Here is a 13,670-nt window from a genome sequence, read left to right as displayed (position 1 = left end):
CTGTCACTACCTATCTTCCGAACTCTGTCATGCTGGAAGGCCCAGCTCTGTTCTTATCTACACCTGACTACTCAAGCCTTCCACATAGCTTATTTCCTTCTAGAGCACATAACCAGCTGTCCCAGTCCCTTGGCAATAGTCATATATGCATCAAAGGAAGTATTATAGCCTTTGTTCTTTCTTCCAGAAAGATGCACTGCACACACTAGGTGCTCAATAAGTATCTGTTGAACCATTTTGTTTTTTGAGAAAGTTTTTTTTCTTGCCATTGACATTCAATAAAACCACATTGATTTATCCCTAAAGTATTAGAAAATTCAGATGTGGTATGTGGTATAATATGATTGCTATTCAATACAAATTGGAGCTTTTTATTCTATTTCTAACTCCAGTAAGTGGGGCTTGTGTGTTTAAAAAAATATTTTTGTTTGCAATGTGTGATTATATAATGAAGGCCTAGTAATTTTTTTTCATTAGAATTCATTTCACTTAGCAGTTCCTTTTTGTGTCTTTGTTTCTAATTCAAGCTGTGGTTCAGTGCACTAAAATTGCATTCCTTAAAAAGAAGCTCTACAGCAGACTCTTTTAAAAAAAATTATAATTGGCCCCACCCCTCTATTTCTGACTGACTTGTATCCGAGGCAACTCGCCTAGATTGGTGTCAGGGGATTCTGCTCTCATTTCACAAGTGTGATAACAGAGCTCTGTTATCAAGCAGACTCTACAATCCAGGGGGTCAGCCCTTTGTAGAAAGTCTGGTGAAGAGGGATCAATGGCACAGACTAAGTGTCTGTGATGTAGGTATCTCTACCACAACTAAATGTGTGAACTCAATTTTTTTAGAGTCTTTGAGCCTCAGTGTCCTCATCTGTAAAATGGAAATGTTAAGTCCTAGATTAGAAACAGTGCCTGGCACATGGTGGCACTCCATAAATTATTGTATTATGCATGAGGCCTGTGTGAATGTGTGTTGGGTGCTGACTTCATTCCTATAGTTAAGCCACATCTACTGAAGCTCAACACCAAGCACCAAAGACAAACCCCAAAAACCTGAGTACAGGGGCTCGTACAATCCATAAAGAGGGTGATGACAAGCCACAAGAAATGTGCTAAGGAGACACACTGCAGAAGATTAAAATGCTAGAAAGAATGCCTGCTGGAGAAACAGGAAATAGAACTAGCCATTTGCAGCCAGGACAATCACATGCTAGGAATAACACACCTTGCCCTAAGTAAATGCAGTCAAGCTACAGCAAGACTGTGAGAGGGACAGGAAATCACATGATCATGACCAAGAACAAGAACAGACATAGTGACCAAGCCCCTGCTGGCCAGAGAAGACTGAACATCCTTCTGCCTGGAGAAGGACCCATCGTCAAGGCTAAACGTGCACTTCTGCAGTACATGTGTAATTAGCTGAAAATCTTAATTGAGCAGTTTCGTAGCTCCTTTAGCAGTTTATCTATAGTATGTAATAAACTACATTCAAGCAAATCCTTTTTGCCCAAAGGCTCCAAGTAAGAATCCTAATGGAAGAGGGTTCATATAACACATACCCAAATCCATGGAGATCCTAGAAACCTTCTGGAGTAGACACCAGTGTATGAAGCAGGGTTGGCAGTGCTTCATTCTATAAAATGACATTCCCATTTAGACAAATGTTGTGGAAGGATCAAAGAGTCCAGAATCAAATCCTGGCTCTGAAGTTACTATGGCCCTGGGCATATTACATTTCTGATGTGGCTTCCTCGTTGGCAAGGGGTGGATGATATAACCACTTTATAGGACCATTGGGAGAAATGTACAAAGTGCTGCATAAAGTGCTTAGCAGACTCACAGAAGCTGGTTCGGCTGAAGCAGAGAATTAAAAACCAGAAGGTAACAAGAAACAGAAACAGAAAGGTGGCCCAAGTAGAGAGGGCCTCTGATGGTGAGTTCACTGTGCCTAAGGATGCTGAGACAGAGCAAGGCTGTAGCGATCTTTGGAGCCAGGGTTCAAACCAAACCCATTATATCAGAAGATCTAAAAAAAGTTCTGGAGATGGTGGTGGCAGCTGCACAATACTGCGAATGTTCTTAATGTCCCTGAACTGTACACTTAAAATGGTTATAATTGTAAATTTTGCCATGTGTATTTTACTGCAATAAAAAAAAGACCAAGTTACAAAAAAGTTCAAAAACAAAATAATACCTGAAAACTCAACTCTCAGGCCATTTAAACACCAGAACAAAAATATTGTAAAGGAAAAGGGGGATTGCTGCCTATCTGTGGGCTTCTCCAGGGCAGGCAGGGTTGGTACACCAAGGTCCCACCCGGAAGGCCCATGTGCCAAGATCTCCACAGCATGGAACCAATGCTTACCCAGCACATCCATTTAACTCAAGCTCCCAGAGGGCATGAAAACCAAAAGCTACCACAACCATGAAACCAGAGAAAGATCTTGAGATTCTTATGGAGGACAATTCATCTTTCAAGATGGTATCTCCTGATAGTAGTTTCTGACCATAATTCATATGAAAAAATGAAACTTCCAAAGACCTCTTCCTTTCCCCTCAGGGTTCCCATCTGGGGATAGTGGTGCTGCTGTCCTGTCTAAAAAACCCTTGCCTTTGGGAGGAGAGCCTCTAACTTTCACTCCTGTACAGGTTATAAAAAGAGTAGCTTTGACCATCTACCTCCTCCTTCTCCACAGAAAAACAAACCCTGGCTAAAGATTCTGACCAGTGTCTCTAACCCCCTTCACTATGACCTTTCTGACCTTATTCATGTCCCCAGGAAAGCATGCCAACCTAGTACCTCCATGCCAAGGGAATAAAGGGCTATCCCTGTGCACCAGGGACCTGTGGCTGCAAATGCCCATGACCTGGGCCTGACCACGGAGAGGCCCAGCAGAATTTGCCAGCTGATCATTCTTACCTTTCCAGTCATTGAAAGCTCCTAGAAGCTGGACAAAGTGAGCTGGTAACTCAGACTACTAGGAGAGCCTCCAAGGAGGAGGACCCTCTTGCCACCCACCAACATGCTTTGCTCACTGTGCTCTGTGCTGTGTGTCACAGATCCCACCTTCGATGCATCCTCTCTCCTCTCTGCTCATCCAGAGTCTGCCCACTCTTCTAGGTCCAGCTCAAATCCCACCTCCTCTGTGAAGCCACAAGAACTACCCTTGAATCTGCTTGTCTATAAACTCTAACATCATTGGTTATCTTTTCAGCTCATCCCTCTGGCTGAAGAGACCATACCCCCTCTTCTTAAATCAGATCCCCTGGGTCCTGAGCTGACACAGTAAGCACTGATGCTAATTAGGTGAGAGAGTCTGTTCCCGGCCCTTTGGGGAGTTTTTGTCTAAGACTGGCATGCTGTCAAAGACCAACAAGGGGAAGGAGGACCCTGGACTACCCAACTTAAGAGCAAACTCTCAACAGATCAAGCTACCATGACTGACAAGACCAGGTAAGCCTTCACCACGATCCCTTTTCACACCAATATGCTCACCTGAGATGGACTGGCAGGTAATTATTCCCATTTCCCTAGAGGGAGAAGAAACTTAGATTTTGAGGGTGAAGCCTGAGGACACATGACCGGTTGCAGAATTGGACCCTGATTTCAGCATTTGGAGGAGCAGGCTGAGGAATAGTTGAGGACATGCCCCTGGCACCAGGCTGCCCAAGTCCAAATTCTGGCTCAGCCTCTTAATAGCTGTATGCCCTTCAGCAAGTTACTCTATCTCTATGAACCTCATCTGTAAACTGGGGAGAATGATATTAACAGTACAATGTCTATCCTACAAGGCTGTAATAAGGACTGAGTTTCTCTACGCCAAGCCGTCAGCCACGCCTGGTGCAGTCTATGCATCTGGCCTCCAGGCACAGTGGGAAGAGAGTCCCTGAAGTTCTGTGTGATCAGGGTGAGGCTGCAGGAAGTTGATCTCATCTCTCTCCCCACATCACCACCAACCCGACCTGGCACGCCAGTGCAGAGGGTGTGTGCTGATGTGGATTCAATGTGGTAAAGCTGCATGCATTTACCAAGAGAACCTGGGCCAGCTGCAAATCCTGGATCTCAACACTGAGCAATCGCTAAAGTAAATAAAGTGAAAATAAACTGATCACCCAGGGAATAGGACATATTCCTCTTGTTTGCACTGGTAATTGAGCCATTGTAGCCACCTTCCTACTTCCCCTGTGCTGCTGTGAGATTAAAAGGGAGTTAATGAAGCTGCCTGGCCAGAAGTGCAAAAGTAGTTTAGAGAGGTCCCAGAGCTGGTCCCATCAAGTCTTGGCACACCCACAGCACGTGTGTAAATCTCGCCCTTTTCTCGACTTTCCTCTAAGTACAACAGGACACAGAACTGCACAGACTCAGCAAAGTGCTCAGAGCTGAGGGCTGGGTGCTGAGCCGATCCAGCCTCATGCCAGAGGTCTCTTGCATGAGGCACAGTTCCCTCCCTACCATGAGTTCTCTGGCCCAGCCACACATTTTTTCCCAGCCCTGAGCAGGGCACCTCTACTCTGTGTATAAGGGATCTTTAGCACAGGTTCAGTGGGAACATAGGCCCTTGGGCTCTGAATCACATATGAAACCTGTCTGCTCCAACCTCCCTGCATCTCCTAGAAAGGCCTGGAGTATCACCCAGGGTCAGGCTCTGCCCCTGTATATGCCTCCCTTGGCCGGCCCATCCCGGATGTGTCAACAAGCAAGCCAGGTAAGAAATCCTGCTGATGATCAGAGAAAGCCAGGGCTGGGAGCCAAAACAAAATGATGAAGGAAATGCACTGTCTCCAGAAGAATCTGTTACAAAACAAAATTCTACATTCCTCAAGCTAGAAGAGACCCTGCATATAAATTTGTCCTTCAGGCAGTGATCCCTCTAGTCACCCTAGAAGATGAGGGCCTTCAGGAACCCATTCCCAACAATGGCCTGCCTTCAAAAGGGTCTTTCTATGTTCTACCCAGTCCATACATCCACATACGTGATTTAATCTTAAAGGGTGGAGTGGGTACCATGTAAGAATGAATCAGACCTGAAGCCAAGGCTGGTTTGAACAAGGTGTAGCACCTCAGTCTCAACCACAAACTCTTCGTTGTGCAGATGAAGTCATGCTAAATTGGCCATTGAGAGTAGCTCCCGGTGGGAAAAAAAAGACCCAAAAGGTCACTCCAGAGTTTTAGAAGAGGGCAATTGAGTGGGGGGACAGCATAGTGCCATGCTGAAGGCGTGGGCACAGGCATAGTCGAACTGCTTGGGTTTGAATCCCGCTTCTTCCATTTACTGGCCAGATGATTAATGGGCATGGTATTTGCCTCTCTGTCCCTCTATTGCTTTTTTTATAAAATGGGGATGACAGCAAGTGCCTACTCAGTTGGGTTGTGTTGAGTCTTAAAAAAGCAAACACATGTCTGGCACTTAAGGTATATGAGGTCTCGGTTGTCCTGAGGATGATCAATGTGCCTGAGATGTCCTGGCTTATGCCTGTTGTCTCAACATCCTTATAAATACTCTCCCTTTCACTCTTGCAAGTGAATGAGTTGCACAATAAATTCTAAGCTGATCGGTTCTTGTCCTTTTTTCTGTCCACCTAGATATCTCCCTGCTTTATGCTGCCTCTCTAAGAACTGGGGAGCCAGGTTCCCAAAGCATATGGCCCCAGGATAGTTCTGCTCATTCCACTGAAGTGCCTGTGTCTTAAACTCAGTGTTTCCTTTTTCTCTTCATTTTGTCTCTCCCTGTCCTTCCCCTTCTCCCACAGCCACCCTCCCTCTCTGGGTCTTCCCTGTCAGTGCCCAAGGGGGCGGGAGTGCACAAACGGTACTTTTTGTGCAGTGACCCTACTACACACTTGGGTGGGACACATTCTGGCTCTTTAACTAAACTATGCCTTACCAAATCTCTCTTAGAGAAAGGAAACAATTTGAGATGTCAAAGAAATTACCTGGCCACTAGACAGATGCATAGAAATAATGCAGCATTTGGGGTATATGCATGAGTTTGTATTGCTTAAGAGGTGGAAAAAAAAGAGAATAAGAGCTTGAAATGGTCCACAGAATGCTAGAACCTATCTATAAAAACCACCCCCAGGGCTATTTTATGGGAGAGGCTGGAGGCTGCTCTACAAGCAGCTGCCTCCCCACATAACAGAGGTGAGAGCAAAACCTGGGAGTCAGGAGCCCACGGGTCTGATCTCCTCTCTGCCACTCACTAACCACTGGCAAAGGACTGTGATTTTTTGAAGTCCCAGTTTCCCCATCTATAAAACAGGGCACACTTGTCCCTCAATCACTGGATGCAATGATATTGTAAGAGGCCCTGGCTTTGTTCTTTGGCTCCTGAAACTGCATTTGTGGAATTCCACAAATCTGCAACCACATCTTTAGGGCCTGCCTAGCCCTTTACAGAGGTCAAACAGGAGGGAACCAAACCTGGACAATATGATAACTTGAACTAACTCTAGCTTAATGAGTCCCCTCTGCACTGAGACAGAATACAGAATTGTTCTAGATGGGAGAAAAACAAGGGAGCGATATGAACTCAGTGACAGATACTAGGGGATCCCTCCTACCCTCCCTCGGCATAACTTCTCCCAGCCTCCTTCCAGCATCCCAGCTGCTGACAGGCTCGAAAAGCATACTCAGCTAATTCACAGCAAGAAGGCTTGAGGCAGGGGATGCAGAACCAGTGGCCACGCAGCCCCAGTCCCCATGTATGATGCCATCACAGGCTCCCACATCTCCAATCACCTACCAAAACTGACCACACTCCTGGGGTTCTCTGTCCAGCAATGGAACCCAAATCTCCATTACCATGGTCTCCTCCTCTGCTCTGGCCTCTGACATTTTTTCAGCTACCAGACTGGAACTATTCCATCTGTCTCTGGGTCCAAATCCCTGCCCCACCACTTATTAGCCATGTGACCTTGGGCTCTCTATTTAACCTCTGACTCTCAGTCTCCTCCTCTACAAAAGCTATAGAAATAATAATCTCCTCAGAAGGCTGTTGGGAGGATTAAATGAAATCATGTGTGATAATGTCCTGCCAGAGGCCCTGGCCCATTTCTTCCCCCAACACACATCCCTTTTAGCAACATCTCTGGTTGTGCCCATTCTCTTCATTCCCAACAACCCTATTCAGCCACACATGGCCACCACAATCTTCTTCCTGGGTTCTCCTCCCACAGCTTTCTTCCCTGTCAGTGCATCCTAAATATTGCTCCAAATGCCAAGTTCTTCTGAAACCAGACCCAATAACACCATTCCTCCTCCCAGAAAAATATCCCCAGGCCTAATAATGAAGTTCAAGTTCCTCAGGCTAATGCTCCAGGCCTTCCACCATTCCTTACCACAATTTCCACAATTCCAGCTGTCTGGTCCCAACCAACGTTCTCACCACATCACCACCACATTTCCCTTTATTCCTAAACACACACCCTCCATGACGCTGCTCAGGCATTCCTCCCCCAGAAATGTCCAGAATCAGTCTCCTCCCCAAGGCACAACCTAAGTGCCACCTCCAGAAGGCCATCCTGATCACTTCTTCTAGAAGTGACCTCCCTCCTCCAAAGTCCCCTAGACTCATGGCATCCATCCCTCTTACAGTAGAGTACTGAGAGGCAAAGGGACCACAGGTCATCTGAGAAGCTACCCAGTTATCATTCAAAAATATGCAGAGTAGCTCTTATGGGCTCACTCTACCCAAAGAGGATGTGCATGGTGATTTTACCTGGAAAGGGACGTGAACCCTGGCCCCTCATTCTAGAATTCTGATTCTATAAGGAGTAAGCTGTCCTATTTTATATCCCTATGCTCATATCCTTGATAAGAAGATTCTCTTTATGGGGTGACTTCTTCCAGAGACACAGAACTCGCTATCTCAAGAGTCAGGTTCTTCCTATGGAACTCTGTCACCCCTGGGGACTTCCACCTATGGGTCCTTTCTGCCCTCTGGAGCAACAAAGCTAGTTCATTCAGTATTTCTGGTATCCTCCTCAGTCCCAAACACAGAGCAGGTTTCCAATAAGTTCATCATAAGTGAACAGACATATAGACTTAGAGGGCTTTCCTACATGATCAGGTATATTCACCGCATCCCTGTGCATTTGTACACACACTCACACACTCACACACCTGGGCCACAGTTGGCAAGGCTGGCTGAGTCACACGTCAGACCACAGCACCCGTGGGGCCAGGGAGGAAGTGCAGCCCCAGCAGCAGCCCATTTCCTGAGCTTCTTCCTTTGCTTTGGGAGGCTTGCTTTCTCTTTCTGACTTTCTGACTGTCTCTCACGGTTTTTTATTTCTACACATGGCAGTGGCTGTGCTTTGGTCCTGGCCCATGTGGCAGGAGCTCCTAGTGCTGACCTGCAAGTGAGGAGGTCTGGTTTCTAGACCTGTGACCCTGGGCCAGTCACTTCACTCTGTAAAACAAAGAGGCTGGATTGGCCAAAGGATCTCTGAGGTCCCTTCCTGATCTCAGCCCTTTTTCAGTCCCTTCAGGGTTTTCAGTGACAGGGGTATCTAAGGGAAGGGAGCAGGGGCCAGGCCTGGCCTGGGTGGGGCTGACAGGGGTCAGGCCCCAGCTGTTCCCCACCTGAGTGCACAGTCTCCAGCAGACCCTCTCAGGAACCCCATGTGCTGCACACACCTGTGCTCACTTGGCTGCCTCCGGGGAAGCAGGCAGGACTCGCCTTCCTCCTGGCCTGCGCTGCATGAGGTAGAGGGGCCTGGGAAGACACCCACCCCTTAACCGTCCACCACCGTACCTCGGAAGTCACCACCTTCCCTCCTACCTGCCAACACGACCGCCTGGCTCACAGCTGTCAGCTAACCGCCTGTCCTGCAGACTGCTCCGCCTGACTCTCGCCTGACTCTCCCCGCCCAGAACAGCGCGAGCAGGACTAGCCTCCAGCGTCGGCGCAGAAGGGGAGGCGGCGCCCAGGAGCCCGCGCTGCGGGCCGCCACCCTCTGGGCGCCCTCCGGTATCTGCGCCCTCCGGTATCTGCACGCTCCGTGCAGTGAAGTCCGGGAGGATCGGGGTGTGGGGGGTGGGGAGACTGCAGGTGGCCAGGGAGCCTGGGCGGCAAGGGCGGGGCTGCGACAGACTTAGCCTAGTTAACTGGTCTGGCCGCCCCCTGTTCCCGAGTCCCCCTAAACCCCTTGCCCTGCTTCCAGAATATTAACAGGTTACAGAGCCCAGCATTTTTTTTAATGGAGAGGAATCAGCCTGGAACCTTGAGGGCCCACTGGAGAGAGGTGTGGGTAGACATCCTAGAAGCTACAACATCCAGGTCCACTCCAGCTGTTACCTCGGGGGATTTTGTCCTTCCTACACTTTTATGTCTCCTCTATATATTCTTCTGTTGGCATAAATGCTTATATAATAAAAAAACATCGAATATATATGTTTAATAAAGCTTTAAATAAATCTTCAAAGGCCTTCCTTGGTGTTCAGGCTGAGGATAACCCACAATCTGCTACACAAGGCCCTTCACGCCCACTCTCTGGCCACCAACTAACTTTCCAACCTCACCCCGTGTTCCCCAAACACATATGCCCCCTACTGTAGGAAGACAGGCTGTTGCCAAATACCAGCTGCTGGGAGTTCTTGCTGTTCCTGGAATGCCCTTCCCTTGCTTCTCTGCCTGTTGACATACTACTCATCCATCCAGACCCCACTAAAATGTCCCCTCCTCAGTGAATCCTTCCCCAGACACTGGCCCTGGTAGAAAAGCCTCTTGGTGAACCTGCATTCTCATGCTGGCATATGGTATATGAGACCCCCTTCCTTTCCCTCTTCCTCTCCTCTCCCTTATCTCCTGGGGAAAGTCTCTTTCCCCAGGACTGCATGACTCCTAAACCAGGTTGCTGGAGAAACTCAAACTCATTCACTGAAAGAGTATTGACTGAGCAACCGCAAGGTGATGAATAAAAAGCTAGGCAGGACCAACTTCCTGGGCACTTAACACATGGAGTTGAACTCTAGAAGAGCCTCATGCTCGGTTTAATGCCCTGCTGTTACCTCCTTGAAATTGTTAATAATTTTTTAACAAGGAGTCCAGCATTTTTATGTTGAACTAGATTCTGCAAGTTATATAGCTGGTTCTGCAACTAGGTCTTCCCTAGAGCTCTCAGCTTTCTAGGGAGTCATCTGGGGCGTGGATGACAGGCCGGGGAGCTGTGGAGTATAGGGCAGAACACAGTCAGTATTCAGCTTGCTCAGGCCACCTTCCCCAGCTACATTAGCTGTGCTGTGACAGGCCGGGGAGCTGTGGAGTATAGGGCAGAACACAGTCAGTATTCAGCTTGCTCGGGCCACCTTCCCCAGCTACATTAGCCTGCCCTGCCACCACCTGCTTGCTACTGTGCTCTGTGCTGGGACAGTGGCCTTGGTTAGGCACCAAAGCTTATGGGCCCAAATAGCTGCTGCAAGCCTGAAGGCCTGGCACACAACTGCTATGTCTTGGCGATACCAGAAAATGTGAGCTGTTGGAGCCCTAAGCCTTTCACATGTCCCCCACCCACACTTTACCTTCTACTCAGACTCCCACAGGCCTTTGTTTCCCTCTGTCTTTCCAGACCCAGCCCACATCAGGAAAAGAATAAATAAAGTCACCCACACTGAAAAGCAAGTGGAAGCTAAAACATAATGGACTCTTCATCCAAAGGGCACTTGGGTTTTATTAGAGTTGTGTTTTGTATTCTCCAGCCTACATGCCTGACATGTAATAGGCATCTAATTCATGATAGTTGAGTATAAAGGGTAAATGCCTATGATGACACCTGGAATAAGCAATTCGAAGTCCACTGGACCATGGACAGGGGATTTTGTTGTGTTTCATTCTGTTCTCTCTCTCTCTCTCTTTTTTTTTTTTTTTGCTTTGAAATAATGCTTGAAGCCTCAACACAATGGTTTGGGAGTGAATGGGAAGTGAAGGAATGGAGGAGTAGGATGGACCATTCTCAAGGAGATTGACCAGCAATGGAAAGAGGTAGTGTGGGAGCAAAAGAAGAACAGAAGCACAGAGAAGCCTTGAAGATGTTTGTAGGCTGAGATCAAGAACCTGATGGAGAGAGAAGGGATGGGGAGTGAGGAGGGTCAAAGACCCTGGTTCAAGAATCACAAGGGCCCTGACCAGTTTGGCTCAGTAGGTTGTATGTCATTCTGCAAAGCAAAACATTGCCGGTTTGATTCTTGGCAGTCAGGGCATGTGCCTGGGTTTCAGGTTCAGTCTCTGAAACAGGAGATGGAAGATAAAGATGAGTGAGGATGAAGAGCAAGGCATGGGAGGAAAGTTCCCAGATTATGGAGTTCCCAGAATATGGGCCCTCTTTTCAGTTTGACACAGGAAAATAGGTAACAGCCACAGTGTTTGGATAGACCAGTGAGGTGGGTGGCATCCAGTGGGGTGGGTGGCATTAGACATTTATGCAGTAAGTTGCTGCCTTTTCTCTGGGGTGGGTGATGGGGGGCCACCCAGTAGGGGAGAGTAGCAAGTGGCTTGGAGGGTACAGAGAACTTTGTAGAAGGTGTGATTCCTGAGTCACCTTTACCCTTGGTGGCACCCTTCCTCCTGGCATTTCTGACTGTGTTTTCTTGCTCACATGCTGCAACTATAATTGAAAGGCAGTTTCTCTTGTGTGATTCTCCCAGGGAACAGTAAAAACATTCGCTGTTCCAGTATAGGAATTCCTCTGCTGTCTCTCTTCCTTTTTATCAGTGGCTCCAATCACAGAGTTTCTAACAGGTGGAGGCTAAAAAAAACAAACAGGCTTTTCAATATTGACTCTCCCAGGCTCTATCCAGCTGGCAGCATCTGCCCCACCTCCCAGAGCCTCACCAGCAAAGGCCAAATCAAACAGCTGCCCAGGGCTAAAGGGCTGGCCACTCTACTCTGGAGGGAGATTGCTCTGTAGCCTCTTACCAATTGTCTTTCTCCTCCTTGAATGTCTTCGGCTTCAGTGGGAAGGAGACATTTTTAAAATGAGATCACAGATGTTAATTACAAGCTTATAGGGGACCATTCCATGTGGCAGTGGGAAATGTAGCCCAGCCCCCACTTGGAAAGGCTAGTGGGGAGCAAGATCCAGCACACTGCACATACACTCATGGATAGGTTTTCCTGTGGGGAATCAGGTCTGCATTGTACCTAGGCTGCTATGAGGCTTGCTTTTGCTAAAACTCCCTTGCCTTGAATTGAGGCACAAAATGTTTACTGCAAATTTTTCAAGTAACTTTCTAAAAATCTATGCTAAACCTCCCACGGATGAGTATAACCAGTTCAACTACTTTCCTCTTTGCATTTGCAAATATTCTTCTTCTGTGATGTGATTAGCATTTGCAAATATCCTTCTTCTGTGAAGTAATGTACCCAGAAAAGCAATAAAAGCCTGTCCAGGCAGGGGTCAGCCCCTGAGAGAGTGGCCATGCTGTCCCATTTTCTCCACAGGACTTCTGTAGTCTGTGTGAATTTGTTTGTTACAGCCACAACACGCAGACCCTGCTAGCTGGAATCCGCGTCACAAGCTCATAGTTGTTATTGAAAAATAAGACTGGATGGGAGAAAAACATGGCTGATCTGTGGAGGAACACAGCAAATAACCAACAGTGCCCCAGCATATAGGAAAAGAGGAGTCCAGAAATTGTAGCAGACACTGGAAGACCAGATGGTGAGGAGATAGCTGCAGGTCAATAAGGTCTGAGGGACCAGCACAGAGGCTGCAGGCTGAGGCTGCCGCCTCTGTTGGGCTGGGCACCAGGGGCCCAGGCAGGTCTGCCGTGGACTCTTTGGGAGCCAAGGACTGGCAGCAAGGTCCTTGGGAGAGAGCCAGGTTATCAGCTCCCTCCCTGCCTGGCCAGCGGGTGCAGTTTGAAAAATACTGGGAGAGACCTGTTTGCTTGAAGTGTCAGAGAGAGGAATGGGCACAAGGAGGCAAATCTGGGGGACTTGATCACCCATGAAGTCTGTGGTTGCTGGCTTGGGAGAATTGAGAGTCGCTCTTGTGTTCCCCATAGCACTGGAAAAGGTTCACACCCAAGCCTGTGGGACCAGGGAAGCCTGGCCAGGTGCACGCACCTGCACCCCAGCCCACGGTGGTGACTCCAGGGGAAAGACTGCTCAGAAGAGGACCAGGATTCCCTCAGTGGGGCACTGAGGAGAGGCGCCAGTCAGGATCTTGGGAGAGTGAGTTCTTGTAAGACCGGCTGAGTACACCAAGAAGGGAGAAAGGCCACCCCAATCACCCCTCAGCCTGCTGCAGCCAGTGAGACCAGAAAAACTGGTTTAGCCAACTGGAAACAAACAAGAGGTGTTTGTTTTTTTTTAAGTAATCTTTTATTTTTTAACTTTATTGTTGTTTTATCTTTCAATACTTTTTACCTCTCTTTCCTTCTTGTTTTATTTCTTCTTCCTTTCTTTATAAACTTACTGCTTTTTCCTCCCTTTCACTGCCTTCTCCCCGACCCCACAAGTGAGACAAAAAACTTGGAACTGCGTAAAGACCAGAGTTGGACCCAAAGAGGGGGAATCCCAACAGTAGAGACAGAGAGACAAATTCCACTTTGCTGTAGCAGAAATACTACAAGTTACTTCATATTTGTATTTTTTCATTATTCTTACATCTTTTATTTTAATAGTATTTTTGTGTTCCTCTTCTTACTGTATAGTCTTCTTTGCCTTGGC

General features: G+C 47.7%; 1 protein-coding gene across 14 annotated transcripts in view; it reads right to left on the bottom strand.

Moving 5' to 3' along the window:
* The window catches only part of CRACR2A (calcium release activated channel regulator 2A), a 177,906-nt gene extending 168,934 nt beyond the window's left edge, over positions 1-8,972 (bottom strand). For 13 of the 14 annotated variants that reach the window (XR_008391030.1, XR_008391031.1, XR_008391028.1 and 10 more), the window contains exon 1: positions 8,781-8,972. The gene's annotated coding sequence lies outside the window, so the exon portion shown is untranslated. Of the gene's footprint in view, positions 1-1,556; positions 1,595-8,780 lie in introns of those variants that run through there. The other variant, XM_053662283.1, reaches the window with a different exon arrangement.
* Positions 8,973-13,670: the final 4,698 nt, after the last annotated feature.

Source organism: Artibeus jamaicensis, unplaced genomic scaffold, assembly GCF_021234435.1.
Source record: "Artibeus jamaicensis isolate MK-2021 breed Jamaican fruit bat unplaced genomic scaffold, CSHL_Jam_final contig_1028, whole genome shotgun sequence".
NCBI lineage: Eukaryota > Metazoa > Chordata > Mammalia > Chiroptera > Phyllostomidae > Artibeus > Artibeus jamaicensis.
This window is presented reverse-complemented; position numbering and strand designations above follow the sequence as displayed.